General features: G+C 46.4%; 1 non-coding gene across 1 annotated transcript; it reads left to right on the forward strand.

Annotated features, from left to right (window-relative positions):
• The first annotated feature begins 361 nt into the window (after positions 1–361).
• Trnas-cga lies at positions 362–436 on the forward strand. Its single transcript has one exon. It is a non-coding gene; the product is annotated as a tRNA-Ser (tRNA).
• Positions 437–12806: the final 12370 nt, after the last annotated feature.

Raw genomic sequence — 12806 nt, forward strand, 5'->3', positions numbered from 1 at the left:
AAAGAAAGGGTATAGCGGAGACATTGCTTAGCCACAGCCTGGGGGATGTTTCCAGTATGAGATTTTCACTCTGCAGCGGAGTGTGCGCTGATATGAAACTTCCTGGCAGATTAAAACTGTGTGCCGGACGGAGACTCGAAGTAGGTACCTTTGCTTTTTGCAGGCAAATGCTTTACCAGCTGCAGAGTGAAAATCTCATTCTGGAAACATCCCCCAGGCTGTGGCTAAGCCATGTCTCCGCAGTATCCTTTTTTTCAGGAGTGCTAGTTCTGCAAGATTCGCAGGAGAGCTTCTGTAAAGTTTGGAAGGTAGGAGACGAGGTACTGGCAGAAGTAAAGCTGTGAGGACGGGGCGTGAGTCGTGCTTGGGTAGCTCAGTTGGTAGAGCAATTGCCCGCGAAAGGCAAAGGTCCCGAGTTCGAGTCTCGGTCCGGCACACAGTTTTAATCTGCCAGGAATTTTCATATTAGCGCACACTCCGCTGCAGAGTGAAAATCTCGTTCTGGTTCCATACTTTCATTACAAGGCCATGTAGTAGAGGAAAGCACGAGAATCCCTATCTGGTCTCAGCTCTAAGACTCGTAAAGTTTGTATAGTTGCAGAGTGCTTAACAGGAGCGTCCCGATACAGACTCGGCCATCAGTATGTGACGTCACAAGTGTGCGCGCAGGCCTGTAGTCTAGTGGTGTCGGTCCGCCATGCGCCGCGGCCAGTAAAGCGCGGGCGCTGGCGCCTGCGGAGTGCGGGCTGACGAGCGCCGCCTGCCGAGCCGCAGGTGTCGCGTCCGGGCCGGCTCCCGGCTGTCCCACGGTGCGGCACCGCCTTTGTGGCGCTCTCCCACGCGCTGGACCCTGACACGGCGCTGCTTAGCAATGCCGATGAGGCCGGAAGGCGGGTCGCGACCCACCGCCGGCCGCACTCGTCGCCGGCTCCACGTCTGCTCGTAACCTGGCCTAACCTGACGCCCACCGTGTAGCCGCGCAACCCCAAAACCCACTCGAGGCCGCCGTCTAACCCCACAGCACTCAGAGTGACAGGTGTGACTTTTGACTTCATTGTAATTTTATTTCATCGACTTCCGTGGATGCACGTGACCTAAACGTACGTTGCAACACCAGGAACGATAGCAAATAAGGAAATTTTGCCTGTTCGGCGTATACAGTACACTAGGAAAGAAAAAAACCTGACCATATCCGAGTAGGCCTCGCGCACTCAAGTTTCTGAACAAACTTAATTATGCATACAGACAGCTCACCCTGTCCGGGAATCGAGAATCTGTCCCATTTTTGCCTGTTATCGACGCTGATACTGGCAACATACCGGTCGGACGAATTACACGATTTTCGATAATGTTTCAGTTTCAGTAATAAACTACTGGCCATTAAAATTGCTACACCAAAAATAAATGCAGATGATAAACGGGTATTCATTGGACAAATATATTATACTAGAACTGACATGTGATTACATTTTCACGCAATTTGGGTGCATAGATCCTGAGAAATCAGTACCCAGAACAACCACCTCTGGCCGTAATAACGGCCTTGATCCGCCTGGGCATTGAGTCAAACAGAGCTTGGATGGCGTGTACAGGTACAGCTGCCCATGCAGCTTCAACACGATACCACAGTTCATCAAGAGTAGTGACTGGCGTATTGTGACGAGCCAGTTGCTCGGCCACCATTGAACAGACGTTTTCAATTGGTGGGGGATCTGGAGAATATGCTGGCCAGGGCAGCAGTCGAACATTTTCTGTATCCAAAAGGCCCGTACAGGACTTGCATTATCATGTTGAAATGTAGGGTTTCGCAGGGATCGAATGAAGGGTAGAGCCACGGGTCGTAACACATCTGAAATGTAACGTCCACTGTTCAAAGTGCCGTCAATGTGAACAAGAGGTGACCGAGACGTGTAACCATCGGCACCCCATACCATCACGCCGGATGATATGCCAGTATGGCGATGACGAATACACGATTCCAACGTGCGTTCACCGCGATGTCGCCAAACACCAATGCGACCATCACGATGCTGTAAACAGAAACTCGATTCATCCGAAAAAATGACGTTTTGCCATTCGTGCACCCATGTACGTCGTTGAGTACACCATCGCAGGCGCTCCTGTCTGTGATGCAGCGTAATGGGTAACTTCAGACATGGTCTCCGAGCTGATAGTCCGTGCTGCTGCAAACGTCGTCGAACTGTTCGTGCAGATGGTGGTTGTCTTGCAAACGTCCCTATATGTTGACTCAGGGATCGACACGTGGCTGCACGATCCGTTACAGCCATGCGGATAAGATGCCAGTCACCTCGACTGCTAGTGATACGAGGCCGTTGGGATCCAGCACGGCGTTCCGTATTACCCTCCTGAACCCACCGATTCCATATTCTGCTAACAGTCATTGGATCTCGACCAAAGCGAGCAGCAATGTCGCGATACGATAAACCGCAATCGCGATAGGCTACAACCCGACCTTTATCAAAGTCGGAAACGTGATGGTACGCATTTCTCCTCTTTACACGAGGCATCACAACAACGTTTCACTAGGCAACGCCGGTCAACTGCTGTTTGTGTATGAGAAATCGGTTGGAAACTTTCCTCATTCCAGTACGTTGTAGGTGTCGCCACCGGCGCCAACCTTGTGTGAATGCTCTGAAAAGCTAATCATTTGCATATTACAGCATCTTCTTCCTGTCGGTTAAATTTCGCGTCTGTAGCATGTCATCTTCGTGGTGTAGCAATTTTAATGGCCAGTCGTGTACCTGGTCGTACCGAAAATCGAACCTGTATGCCCCACATGAGGGTATGCCATGTTGACAACTCGCTTACAGCAACGGACTCTGAAAAGAAGACATGATTAAATTTGCAGGTCGTTTTGGGGAGAATAGGGTTACAAATTTAGGATACACAGCTAACAGCTCTGGTAGGAACAATGGTTTAAAAAAAAATGGTTCAAATGGCTCTGAGCACTATGGGACTTAACATCTGAGGTGATCAGTCCCCTAGAACTTAGAACTACTTAAACCTAAATACCCTAAGGACATCACACACACCCATGCCCGAGGCAGGATTCGAACCTGCGACCGTAGCGGTCGCGCGGTTCCAGACTGAAGCGCCTAGAGCCGCTCGGCCACACCGGCCGGCAATGGTTTTCATTCGGCTAGCTCTCAAGTCAGATTGAGACTGGTTGAGGGGTACGGGTATGTCATGCTATGAGCCAACTCTGTGTCAGCGTTCATCACTCACAGTGGCTGGCGGTAGTGCATGCCACTCCCTCGACGTATCACGACCAAATGTTCGGCAGGGTGGATCAGAACAGCACGGACAATGAGTGATCTTCCTTTTTTTTAATGAAATTAAATAAAGTGTGGTGCCTCTCCACGCCCACAGCGACGTAGTGACTATCGCTAAAGTTCCACTGTCACCGCCATGTTGTTAGTAACAATCGAGATCACGTGATGTGGGGCTGTGATGTCCTTGCGTCTGGTTAGGATTACCCACTAACACGGGCCCATCTAGGACATAGATGTTGCCGAAAAGCGAACGAAAAAACGGTTCAAATGGCTCTGAGCACTGTGGGACTTACATCTATGGTCATCAGTCCCCTAGAACTTAGAACTACTTAAACTGAACTAACCTAAGGACATCACACAACACCCAGTCGTCACGAGGCAGAGAAAATCCCTGATCCCGCCGGGAATCGAACCCGGGAACCCGGGCGCGGGAAGCGAGAACGCTACCGCACGACCACGAGCTGCGGACGAAAAGCGAACGAAGCGTAGCGGGTTCAAGGGGAGATGGGAGAAAGTGCCAAGGCAAGCGCCAAGGGAAAGAAACCTCTGAGATAGTCAGGACAGGCAGGAAGAGCAGTGGCGGTTCTCTTGCTGTCTGCGACAGATCATGCATACTTAGTTTTTGGGTGTCGTACCACTGTCATAGCATGTGCTCGTCTTAAAGATAATAGCCCAAATTGAGGAGATGTACTGGTGAAGCAGGGCACCTATGATGTCTCGTGGGCCTATAACATGCCAAGATTATCATATGAGGGGCCGACTGGTGAAAAAAAGATCGCACGTTATTATTTTTTTTATTTACACGTCATGTTCCGTAGGACCAAATTGAGAAGGAAATCTTCAAGGTCATGGAACGTGTCAGTACATGAAATTACAACATAGAAGTAATAACAGATAAAAATAAATGTTCATGAACCCGACAAGGGTCAGTCTATAAGTTTAAGTAAACACAATACAATAAGAATCAGCTTAATTTTTCAAGGAACTCCTCGACAGAATAGAAGGATTGACCCATGAGGAGACTCTTCAGTTTCGATTTGAAAGCACGTGGATTACTGCTAAGATTTTTGCATTCGAGCGGCAGCTTATTGAAAGTGGATGCAGCAGTATACTGCACACCTTTTTGCACAAGAATTAAGGAAGTCCGATCCAAATGCAGGTTTGATTTCTGCCGAGTATTAACCGAGTGAAAGCTGCTTATTCTTCGGAATAAACTAATATTGGTAACAAGAAAAGACAATAAGGATTATACGTATTCCGAGGCCAATGTCAAAATACTCAGACTCGTGAACAGAGGTCGACAAGAGGTTCGTGAACTCACACCACTTATTGCCCGAACCGACCGTTTCTGATCCAAAAATATCCCTTTAGAATGGGAAGAGTTACCCCAAAATATAATACCATACGACATAAGCGAATGAAAATAAGCAAAGTAGACTAATTTTTGTGTCGAACGATCACTCATTTCTGATACCGTTCGAATAGTAAAAATGGCAGTATTAAGTGTTTGAACTAGATCCTGAGCGTGGGCTTTCCACGACAGCTTACAATCTATCTGAACACCTAGAAATTTTAACTGTTCAGTTTCACTAATCATATGCCTGTTCTGTGAAATTAAAACGTCAGGTTTTGTTGAACTGTGTGTTAGAAACTGTAAAAACTGAGTCTTACTGTGACTTAGCGTTAGTTTATTTTCTACAAGCCATGAATTGAGGTCATGTACTGCACTATTTGAAACCGAACCAATGTTGCACACAACATCCTTTACTAACAAGCTAGTGTCATCAGCAGACATTTATATAAATAAGGAACAGGAGTGTCCCAACACTGATCCCTGGGGCACCCCCCACTTGACAGTACCCCACTCAGACGCCACATCACAGCCGTTATCAACATTGTGAATAATGACCTTTTGCTGCCTGTTGATAAAGTAAGAGGTGAACCAGTTGTGAGCTACTCCCCGTATTACGTAATGGAGCAATATTTTGTGATCAACACAATCAAATGGCTTAGTTAAGTCAAAAAATATTCGAAGCGTTCGATACCTTTTGTTTAGCCCATCCAGTACGTCATAGAGAAAAGAGAATATAGCATTTTCAGTTGTTAAACGACTTCTAAAGCCGAACTGTACATTTGATAGCAAATCGTGTGATACAAAATGATCAATTATCCTTACATACACAGCCTTTTCAATAATTTTTGCAAACACTGATGGCATAGAAATAGGCCTAAAGTTATCTACACTATCCCTTTCTCCTTTTTTATAAAGCGGCTTTACTACTGATTACTTTAATAGCCCAGGAAACCGACCATTCCTAAAGGAAAAATTACAAATACGGCGAAATACAGGGCTAACATGTGCAACACAGTACTTTCATATTCTGCTAGACACTCCATCATAACCTTGAGAGTCCTTAGTATTCAGTGATTTAATTACTGACTCAATCTTCCTCTTGTCTGTATCACAGAGGAGTATTTCAGCCATCACTTTCGGAAAGGCGTTTGTCAAGAAAGTTATATGGTTTCCTGTAGAAACTAAATTTTTATTTAATTCACCAGAAATCTTCAGAAAATGATTGTTTAATCTCACCAGTATTTGCTTTGTCTGTGTGCTTGTGCTAGCCATAGGTCGTCAATTGTCCCTAACAAAGAGCGTTTGTAGGCGATTGTGTTTCCATCTACGGTTGTGGTCCTAGTTCCTCAGGTTTAGGGAGAAGGAATTATTCGACTGTCTCGAGTTTCTGTTGTCTTTCGAGTCTGGCCTTACCTTGTTGAAAGATGCTGTGCAGATTACCGTCTAAGGGAACCAGACGGTCTTGCGCACATAACAGCATCACTTATGATCTTGCCAGGTTCTGGGCGCGTATGACGATGACGAATGTAAACTGGCTACCCTCAATCCCTTCGGAACATTCACACACACGTACACTACTGGCCAGTAAAATTGCTACACCGCGAAGATGACGTGCTACAGACGCGAAATTTAATCGACAGGAAGAAGATGCTGTGATATGCAACTGATTAGCTTTTCAGAGCATTCACACAAGGTTGGCGCCGGTGACGACACCTACAACGTGCTGACATGAGGAAAGCTTCCAACCGATTTCTCATACACAAACAGCAGTTGACCGGCGTCGCCTGGTGAAACGTTGTTGTGATGCCACGTGTAAGGAGGAGAAATGCGTACCATCACGTTTCCGACTTTGATAAAGGTCGGATTGTAGCCTACCGCGATTTCGGTTTATCGTATCGCGACATTGCTGCTCGCGTTGGTCGAGATCCAATGACTGTCAATGAGTCAACAGATGGGGCGTTTGCAAGACAACCACCATCTGCACGAACAGTTCGACGACGTTTGCAGCAGCATGGACTGTCAGCTCGGAGACCATGGCTGCGATTACCCTTGACGCTGCATCACAGACAGGAGTGCCTGCGATGGTGTACTCAACGACGAACCTGGGTGCACGAATGGCCAAACGTCATTTTTTCGGATGAATCCAGGTTCTGTTTACAGCATCATGATGGTCGCATCCGTGTTTGGCGACATCGCGGTGAACGCACATTGGAAGCGTATCACCCGGCGTGATGGTATTGGGTGCCATCGGTTACACGTCTCGGTCACCTCTTGTTCGCATTGACGGCACTTAGAACGGTGGACGTTACGTTTCAGATGTGTTACGACCCGGGGCTCTACCCTTCATTCGATCCCTGCGAAACCCTGCATTTCAGCAGGATAATGCACGACCGCATATTGCACGTCCTGTATGGACCTTTCTGGATACAGAATATGTCCAACTGTTGCCCTGGCCAGGACATTCTCCAGATATCTCACCAAATGAAAACGTCTGGTGAATGGTGGCTGAGCAACTGGCTCGTCACAATACGCCAGTCACTACTCTACGCCATCCGCTACTCCCGATGAACTGTTGTATCGTGTTGAAGCTGCATGGGCAGCTGTACCTGTACACGCCATCCGAGCTCTGTTTGACTCAATGCCCATGCGTATCAAGGCCGTTATTACGGCCAGAGGTGGTTTTTCTGGGTACTGATTTCTCACGATGTATGCACCCAAATTGCGTGAAAATGTAATCACATGTCAGTTCTAGTATAATATATTTGTCCAATGAATACCCGTTTATCATCTGCATTTCTTCTTGGTGTAGCAATTTTAATGGCCAGTAGTGTAGTTCCATTGCGAAGCCATACGCAGAACTAGGATTCATCTGGAAAGGCGACGTGGTGCCGGTCTGGTGTCCAATGTCGCTGCTGGACGCTCCACAGTCGGCGCGCCTCTTGCTGCTGCGCCGAAGAAAGCGGCAACAGTGGTCGCCGTGCTGACATTCTGTTTATTTGTTCGTTTGAGGGCGCAAAAATAACTAAAGTCATAACCTTGGATCAGCAAGGAGGAAAAGAACTTAAAAGCGACTGTACGTTAAGTCCAATCGACGGAAGGAAAGCGAGCTAAGAACAAGAACTACATTGTAGAGAAAGGTCCACACAAAATACACTGTAAAGACAGCGGAGGTCCCGCAGCAAAAATCAAACATCCTTCGCCATATTGCTGCGATGGATAAAAAGTAATAAGCCGTCGGCAGCCCGCGCGTCGTTCGCTGAAACAGCCGATAACTCAGACGGCAAACATTCATGAGAACGTAAATGGTTAAACATAAGGGCATTCGGTCAGGAAACGGCGAAACGTCAAAGTTTGACGACAATGAGCACAAAGTGGCGGGGGACCACCACTTAACAAATGGCTATGCTAAAACGACAATGCCCAATACGCAGCCTAGTTGAGTTGATCTCGTGGCGAGAAGGCCGATATGAGGCCGGACAAATTAAGGTTTACTTCCCTGGAGCCTGTTCTCTTGAAGAGAAGACCAGTGGTGATGCCAAAGGAACACCATCTGCTGCGACACGTTGTGCTCCAGACATCGTCACAATGACGGTGAAGATGCTTGTCTGCTTCACACAGGCCATTCTCATGATGCAGAGCGCAAGACGTGGCTGTGCCATGCCGCATGACTGAGTGAATTATACGTCTCTCCTCTTGGGCGCTGACGACGTGGAGGCATTGAGATGCTGCACTGCGTTGAGTACGATCTACCTGGACCAGTTGATTACACACTTGCGAGACAGTGATGACCAACGGGAGCAGCAGTATAGCCGAACGATACATTGCAGCCTCGATACACCACGATCCTGTTGCTGACGAATTCCGACACGTGCTGGTAACTGTTTCTCCTTGCAAGAGCCATAGTGCGATTTTCTCACAAACAACCAACACTGAAATGTAGTTTATGAGTGACAGACCCGCAGTGTACTCTTTCCTTGTAAAAATACTGTAGATGTCATTACTCCCAATGACTCTGTGCAGTTGTGATGAAATGCACATATCCAGGTATGAGGAATAGTACAAGACGCAAACCTTAACAACAACGAAGGAAGCATTGACTTCGAGGCGCACATGCTGACCGATCTCATCACACAAGCACAAAATACATCCGTACGAAAAGCAAAGGACACAAAACGCACACAAATACCATTTACAAATGAACTGAATAGACTAACACAAGAGACCCGAAGTGCGAGATGACTACACCAGCAGTCAATAGCAGACGGAGATACACAAAGAAGACTGAAAGCATTTAGGCTCGTAAAAGACCAATACAAAAGTGAGTTATTCAAAACACGTAAATAACACTGGGACAGACAAGTCGCATCACAAATGCAGACAAACTTGTGGGGGGAACCTCACAAAACAACTACCGAAAAAAATAAAGAGCCCACTATATCTGCGAACGCTAAGACAGGATGACAGCGCGATGTCAAAGGGATGGAGACAAACATCACAATTCCTGCAGCACAAGCTCTTAATGATGACATCGACATCACTGACACAGACCAACAAGCAAGACTGCGAGAGGAACTGAATGCACGATACAAAACTGCCACAGTCACATGTCCATTTACGCAAGAAGAAGTGGCGATAGCGATCTCAGAACTTAAAAAGGAGAAAGCATTTGGACCAGACGGAATTCATTCAGATGTATTAAAACAGTTTATACTACAGATCACCCTACTCCTTACAACTCTGCTAAGTGACGCTCTACGGCTGGATCAAGTGCCTACAGTGTGGAAGGCCTCCGAGAAGATATCAAGTCATATAGGCGTATATGTCTTAAAAATACGCTAGCCAAGGTGCAGGAGAAGCTATGGAAGAGGTGTTTACAGTCGCACAGAGCTCTCCATGGCCTAAGCCAATTCTTCTTCAGAGAGGGAAATTCGATTGGTGACGCCATGAAACGAGCGTTACAAATCACCGTCACACCAGGGCTAAGTACACAATGGCAATTATCATCGATATTGCGGGTGCCTTTGATAATAATCTCTGGTGTCTGGCAGTGTTCAAGAGACTCAGACAACTGGTGGTACCCGAAACACCATACAACAGTCTATCAACAGAGTGGTCGAATGGCAGAGGGATGGCAGAAAAGTAATCAAACGAATTACAAAAGGCGCCCCCCCCCCCCAGGGTCGATCTGTGGCCACACCTTCTGGCACATCACTATTGAACCCCTCCTGCAACTGCTGGAGGAAAAAATAGCGACAGATGGCGTTGTCGCATATGCAGACGCCCTTTTGGTCGTAGTGTCTGCTAACAACAGGTCCCAGATAGAAGAGGGAGCAAATGGAACACTCAAAACAATAACACTACGGGGTCACAGCAGAAAAATCAAGACAGCCAACAACAAAACAACACACAATAGAAGAAGGAGCCAATGGAACACTCAGAACAATAACACTACTGGGTCACAACAGCAAACTCAAGACAGCCAACAACGAAACAACATACACTTTACTTAAAGGGTCTCTCCTGAGAAAGTCTAGTGTTAAAATAGGGTGCAAGGTGGCTATAATTTCACACCTTAGAAGCACTCATCTACATACTTTGTGGTTATTTACAACCGGAATTAGGTATCATTTGATAGGTCGCAGGTTCGAATCCTGCCTCGGGCATGGATGTGTGTGAGGTTGGTTAGGTTTAAGTAGTTCTGAGCTCTAGGGAATTGATTACCTCAAATGTTAAGTCCCATAGAGCGCAGACCCATTTGAACCATTTTTTTAATAGGTTGCCCATCGTATATTTGAATATTTACAGAAGATTGACATTGTCACGTATGCCTTGTAAATAGTTGTTAATGCTTATTGCATGAAAGGTGATGAATCGCCTTTATTATCAATATGGCGTAATGAATTATTACCTATACTAGCAGAGGCTGGACAGCCAGTGGAAATGAAAGGGCAGGCGTAACTCAAGCCCTGGGTGGAAAAGCCCGTACAGGTGTGCTGGTCCCGTTAAAAACAGGAAGTAGCCCAAGATGGACGATCGGGGAACCTGAGTGCTGAAGCACAATAGAGTGGCGGCTGGCCGGTTTGTAGCGAAGCCGGAAGGATAACCGTAAACTCTGAAAATCTTGGACGGAGCAGGCAGGCACAAGGAAGCGTTACTTCAGAAATTACACAGGCTGGGTTATTCCCCAAGATTTTTACTGTGAGAAGCGTGTCAATGTATGTATTCTTAATTATCAGGGATAGGTATTTCCTCGCAAACTTTCCGCGCTGGACGACAAAAGAGTTAAATATGGTTGGTTGGCGTTCGGAAGAATCTGTAGAGATGGAGAATATTCCGTGGTTTCGAGAATATGATTCGCCTTTCAGCAGTTACGAGGGAGGGGAGCCGAGCTTTGCTGGGAAGCAAACGGTGGAAAGACAGAGGTCTTGTGTGCCCGTGTCTGACTGTCGCATAGTATCAGCTTTTGTTGGTACAGACGGACTTGTTGACATTGCTCTCAGGAGATCTTATAGTCAGAACAGTTAGGCATTGTACTGTAGCGAACTTATACGGTTCTGGACTTCGCCTGCGGATAGGGAGTCGTTGTTCAGTACTCAGCGTTCAGTGATTGAGAGCACTTCCTCTGTCTATACTCACGTAGAGACGTTATCTGAATTCCGTCCTTGTGGCGGGGAGCTCGCGTTTCTTCTATGTAGAACACAGAGAGGAGAAGATAGTATTAGATCATACTCGTCAGAGGATCGCCTTCTGCCATCCTAGTGTTTGAAACAGTTTTTTTTTCTGGAGTTCTTCCATTGTCGCAGACATGTACGAGAACTATCACTCCGACGCACCGGACGCAGTACATATGGTGATAATGCTAGTTGCTTCGGCTTGTTAGAGCTACAAAGCTAAACAGCTGTGATCACGTAAGTTTTATTTCCACTGAGTTTGCACACTACTGTAGATCATCTCTGAAAGTATTGTCTTCTAGTGTCTGGTATGTAGATGATGTCAGTCATCTCCCATTATTTATTGTTGACCACATAGCCATAAAAAGGGGCAGATTTGGGCAATTGATCAGTAATATTAGTAAGGAAATTCATTTGTGTCTCTTTATGTCCATTGGACATTGATATATAAACATTTGTAATATATTAAAGGCGTTTTAATCTACAATAAATGCATAAGCAGAATTAACATTTATCATTTTGTAGTTACTAGTTCCCTTAATCGTTCATTTCTGTAATTTATATTTTAAAGAGCAACAAGGAGGAGGAAACCGAGCGAGGTGGCGCAGTGGTAGCACACTGGACTCGCATTCGGGAGGACGACAGTTCAATCCCGTCTCCAGCCATCCTGATTTAGGTTTTCCGTGATTTCCCTAAATCGTTTCAGGCAAATGCCGGGATGGTTCCTTTGAAAGGGCACGGCCGATTTCCTTCCCAATCCTTCCCTAACCCGAGCTTGCGCTCCGTCTCTAATGACCTCGTTGTCGACGGGACGTTAAACACTAACCTAACCTAACCTAACAAGGAGGAAATAATATCACCATTATGAGATCCTAAGATCTGCTTCAGGAGGTAGTCAGACAGGGCCATATCTTCATTTTCGCGTTCAGCATTTTCCGTTGCGCACATTAATTTTTACACCCGCCTGGAGTAGCCTCTTGTAAGGGGACAGAAGTATTAAACGAGCGGTCACCACACGATATCTTGGGGTACACTTAGACAAAAACCAGAATTTCTATGAACGCAAATGCACTGTCAGAAACAAAGCAGGAAAAACACTACACAGACTAGTAAGCCTAAATCCGGAACTTTAAACTCCCCTTGTCAGTTACATGGATATACCATTACGTCGTTATTTAGCTTCACCGCCAGCGCATGGGCTGACAGGTTGAGCAGTTTACTTAAAGTATCGGCAGCTTTCGGCACCACCTCAGTGGAATCACTGTGTGTGGCGGTCGGAATTTACCCAGTGGACATTGCGACAAGATACAGAAAGGCTATGTACTGGCTTAAGGTAGGAAGGCACGACCAAGTTCGAAACATCACTGGAGTACGAATTGACTCAAAACGCCAATTAAAAAAACTGGAGGGCAGATATCTGGCAAGGTGAGTGGGACACAAGGGATACGGGCCGCAGGCTACAACAGTTCTTTTGCGATGTAAGGGAGA

The sequence above is a fragment of the Schistocerca piceifrons genome, chromosome 6 (assembly GCF_021461385.2).
Source record: "Schistocerca piceifrons isolate TAMUIC-IGC-003096 chromosome 6, iqSchPice1.1, whole genome shotgun sequence".
Classification (NCBI taxonomy): domain Eukaryota; kingdom Metazoa; phylum Arthropoda; class Insecta; order Orthoptera; family Acrididae; genus Schistocerca; species Schistocerca piceifrons.